A 5,000-nucleotide genomic window follows, 5' to 3' on the forward strand; every position below is an offset into this window, starting at 1 on the left:
GGAAGTGGTCCAAACGGGGATGGGAGTGAACCTGACAGCTCTTACCGACATTGAGGCTTCGGGGCCGGGTAGCTCAGTCGGATTTGACCCGGCGATTCTGCCGACTTCCACGCCTTCGAGCGGGGACTCTCCTCTAAGTTCAGGCCGAATTTGGTGAATTTCCTAAGTCGGGAAGTGGTCCAAACGGGGATGGGAGTGAACCTAACTGCTCATACCAACTTTGAGGCTTTGGGGCCGGGTAGCACAGTCGGATTTGACCCGGCGGTTCTGCCGAATGCCTGGCCTTCGAGGGGGGCCTGCCCTCTGAGTTCAGGCCGAATTTGGTGATTTTCCTAAGTCGGGAAGTGGTCCAAACGGGGATGGGAGTGAACCTGACAGCTCATACCGACTTTGGGGCTTCCAAGCCGGGTAGCTCAACCGGATTTGATCCGGCGGTTCTAGCGACTGCCACGGCTTCGAGGGGGGACTGTTGTCTAAGTTCAGGCCGAATTTGGTGAATTTCCCGAGTCGGGAAGTGGTCCAAACGGGGATGGGAGTGAACCTGACAGCTCTTACCGACATTGAGGCTTCGGGGCCGGGTAGCTCAGTCGGATTTGACCCGGCGATTCTGCCGACTTCCACGCCTTCGAGCGGGGACTCTCCTCTAAGTTCAGGCCGAATTTGGTGAATTTCCTAAGTCGGGAAGTGGTCCAAACGGGGATGGGAGTGAACCTGACAGCTCTTACCGACTTTGGGGCTTCCAAGCCGGGTAGCTCAACCGGATTTGATCCGGCGGTTCTAGCGACTGTCACGCCTTCGAGGGGGGACTGTTGTATAAGTTCAGGCCGAATTTGGTGAATTTCCCGAGTCGGGAAGTGGTCCAAACGGGGATGGGAGTGAACCTGACAGCTCTTACCGACTTTGGGGCTTCCAAGCCGGGTAGCTCAACCGGATTTGATCCGGCGGTTCTGCCGACTGTCACGCCTTCGAGGGGGGACTGTTGTATAAGTTCAGGCCGAATTTGGTGAATTTCCCGAGTCGGGAAGTGGTCCAAACGGGGATGGGAGAGAACCTGACAGCTCTTACCGACTTTGAGGCTTCGGGGCCGGGTAGCTCAGCCGGATTTGATCCGGCGGTTCTGCCGACTGTCACGCCTTCGAGGGGGGACTGTCCTCTGAGTTCAGGCCGAATTTGGTGAATTTCCCGAGTCGGGAAGTGGTCCAAACGGGGATGGGAGTGAACCTGACAGCTCATACCGACTTTGAGGCTTCCAAGCCGGGTAGCTCAGCCGGATTTGACCCGGCGATTCTGCCGACTTCCACGCCTTCGAGGGGGGACTGCCCTCTGAGTTCAGGCCGAATTTGGTGCATTTCCCGAGTCGGGAAGTGGTCTCTGTCACAACGGGGGCAAGTGTCTGAAGAGGTAAAGTGAGTAACCAGCACAGCTTAGGGAAGGGTTCCAAAGTTCTCAACAATGTGAATTCGGTTACCAGGAAAGCTTAGGAAAGTTGCCTGACTGTCCCAAACGAATGAACTGCAAAACTTAGGGAACATGCCCGAAGATGCTTAAAAGTGTGAAATCAGTAAGCAGGAAAGCATAGGAAAGTGCCTGAAAGTGCTAAATGAGTAACATGAAAAACGTAGAAAAATGCCCGAAAATGTTTAAAAGTGTGAACTCAGTAACCAGCAAAACTTAGTAAAACGTTGGAAAAGCAGAAATGAGTAACCAGAAAAACTTAGAAAAATGTTTGAAAATGAGAAATGAGTAACCAAGAAAACTTAGAAAAATGCCCAAAAAGAAGAAATCAGTAACCAGAAAAACTTAGAAAAATGTTTGAAAATGAGAAATGAGTAACCAAGAAAACTTAGAAAAATGCCCAAAAAGAAGAAATCAGTAACCAGAAAAACTTAGAAAAATGTTTGAAAATGAGAAATGAGTAACCAGAAAAACTTAGAAAAATGTTTGAAAATGAGAAATGAGTAACCAAGAAAACTTAGAAAAATGCCCAAAAAGAAGAAATCAGTAACCAGAAAAACTTAGAAAAATGTTTGAAAATGAGAAATGAGTAACCAAGAAAACTTAGAAAAATGCCCAAAAAGAAGAAATCAGTAACCAGAAAAACTTAGAAAAATGTTTGAAAATGAGAAATGAGTAACCAGAACAACTTAGAAAAATGTTTGAAAATGAGAAATGAGTAACCAAGAAAACTTAGAAAAATGCCCAAAAAGAAGAAATCAGTAACCAGAAAAACTTAGAAAAATGTTTGAAAATGAGAAATGAGTAACCAAGAAAACTTAGAAAAATGCCCAAAAAGAAGAAATCAGTAACCAGAAAAACTTAGAAAAATGTTTGAAAATGAGAAATGAGTAACCAGAAAAACTTAGAAAAATGTTTGAAAATGAGAAATGAGTAACCAAGAAAACTTAGAAAAATGCCCAAAAAGAAGAAATCAGTAACCAGAAAAACTTAGAAAAATGTTTGAAAATGAGAAATGAGTAACCAAGAAAACTTAGAAAAATGCCCGAAAAGAAGAAATCAGTAACCAGAAAAACTTAGAAAAATTTTCGGCCAAGTGTGAAAAATATTCTAAGTGTCAGCGGAGGAAAATGCCGAAGCATCGGGAAAGATTCAAAAACTCATGCCGAACATGAGTTCCGAAGTGCCGGAGGAACTGGGCGAATTGAGCCCGGCGGTTGGCCAGATGTCGTTTTGAGTCTGCAGCCCGAAAACTTTAACTTTGTCTGCCGCGGAAGTCTGGACCGGGAAAAATCCAAACGGTTTTGCCGGGTTCGAGTTCCAGAGCGAAGCAGTCGAATTTGAAATTCAGACCCATTCAGTGCCACTTGACATTGTGACACAGTGAGGTTGGCGGGGTACCGGAGATTTCTGGGAACACGATTTTTAGAACAAAATGGCGGCGCGGGACCACTTTGAAAGGCATCCGAAAAAACGGTTCCGCGGGCAGAGCACTTGAATGACAGGCCTGTGTGCATGCCCAAGAGCTCTCGGAAGTCTAATTTTTGACACTTTGTCAAATTTTCGACAGACTTACCCAACTCTTGCTGCCTGTTCTAAGAATCAGTCAGAGGCCTGTGCGGCGGTCTCTTGACACTTTGGAGGGCGGGCAAACCCCACGTTGACTCCGGCCGTCCCTCCAAAAGGCACTTGCTATTGGGGGAAAGGATTGCAAGTAGCCTGGTTCCCGTGGGAGCGGCCAGGAAGGGTGCAGGCTGGCCCTTGCCTGAGCATTCCCAAAACCCTCTTCCGCTGAGAGCAGACCTCGCACGCCGCACTACCGGCTCTGGGAGTGGTTGGCCGCTATTGTACATAGTCCGGTCCTTCCTCTGCCACCCGGCAAGTGCGATGGCTCTGCCGCCCTGCGGTGCTCGTCACCCAGGTTTGGGGAACACGATACTTAGAACATGTTGGCGGCTCGGGACCTGCAGGCGAAAGGGGCCCCGTGGTGCTGAGCACATCGACCTCGGGTCTCAGTGCAAGCCGGAGAGTTCGCGGAAGTCTTAAAAGATTTTGACATCTGCTCAAATCTTTGACAGGCTTGCCTGACTCTTTCCGTCCGTTCTAAGAATCAGTCGGAGGCCGGGGCGGGGACGGTCTCTTGACACACGGAGGGTTGGCTTCCCTCCTCAGGCGTTTGTGTCGAAAATGAAGGCGAGAGATGCAAGCGTCCTGGTTCCCCTGGGTGCTGCCAGCAAGGGTGCAGGCTGACCCTTGCCTGAGCACTCCCAAAAGCCTCTTAAGCTGAGAGCAGGCGCCGCACTACCGGCTCTGGGAGTCGTTGGCCGCTATTGTACATAGTCCGGTCCTTCCTCTGCCACCCGGCAAGTGCGATGGCTCTGCCTCCCTGCGGTGCTCGTCACCCAGGTTTGGGGAACACGATACTTAGAACATGTTGGCGGCTCGGGACCTGCAGGCGAAGGGGGCCCCGTGGTGCTGAGCACATCGACCTCGCGTCTCAGTGCAAGCCGGAGAGTTCGCGGAAGTCTTAACAGGCTTGCCTGACTCTTTCCGTCCGTTCTAAGAATCAGTCGGAGGCCGGGGCGGGGACGGTCTCTTGACACACGGAGGGTTGGCTTCCCTCCTCAGGCGTTTGTGTCGAAAATGAAGGCGAGAGATGCAAGCGTCCTGGTTCCCCTGGGTGCTGCCAGCAAGGGTGCAGGCTGACCCTTGCCTGAGCACTCCCAAAAGCCTCTTAGGCTGAGAGCAGGCGCCGCACTACCGGCTCTGGGAGTCGTTGGCCGCTATTGTACATAGTCCGGTCCTTCCTCTGCCACCCGGCAAGTGCGATGGCTCTGCCTCCCTGCGGTGCCCGTCACCCAGGTTTGGAGAACACGATACTTAGAACATGTTGGCGGCTCGGGACCTGCAGGCGAAAGGGGCCCCGTGGTGCTGAGCACATCGACCTCGCGTCTCAGTGCAAGCCGGAGAGTTCGCGGAAGTCTTAACAGGCTTGCCTGACTCTTTCCGTCCGTTCTAAGAATCAGTCGGAGGCCGGGGCGGGGACGGTCTCTTGACACACGGAGGGTTGGCTTCCCTCCTCAGGCGTTTGTGTCGAAAATGAAGGCGAGAGATGCAAGCGTCCTGGTTCCCCTGGGTGCTGCCAGCAAGGGTGCAGGCTGACCCTTGCCTGAGCACTCCCAGAAGCCTCTTAGGCTGAGAGCAGACGCCGCACTACCGGCTCTGGGAGTCGTTGGCCGCTATTGTACATAGTCCGGTCCTTCCTCTGCCACCCGGCAAGTGCGATGGCTCTGCCTCCCTGCGGTGCCCGTCACCCAGGTTTGGAGAACACGATACTAAGAACATGTAGGCGGCTCGGGACCTGCAGGCGAAAGGGGCCCCGTGGTGCTTAGCACATCGACCTCGCGTCTCAGTGCAAGCCGGAGAGTTCGCGGAAGTCTAAAGCTTTTGACATTCGCTCAAAGCTTTGACAGGCTTGCCCGACTCTTTCCGTCCGTTCTAAGAATCAGTCAGAGGCCGGTGGGGAGGTCTCTTGACGCAAGGGG

This window comes from Hemiscyllium ocellatum, unplaced genomic scaffold (genome assembly GCF_020745735.1).
Source record: "Hemiscyllium ocellatum isolate sHemOce1 unplaced genomic scaffold, sHemOce1.pat.X.cur. scaffold_882_pat_ctg1, whole genome shotgun sequence".
NCBI lineage: Eukaryota > Metazoa > Chordata > Chondrichthyes > Orectolobiformes > Hemiscylliidae > Hemiscyllium > Hemiscyllium ocellatum.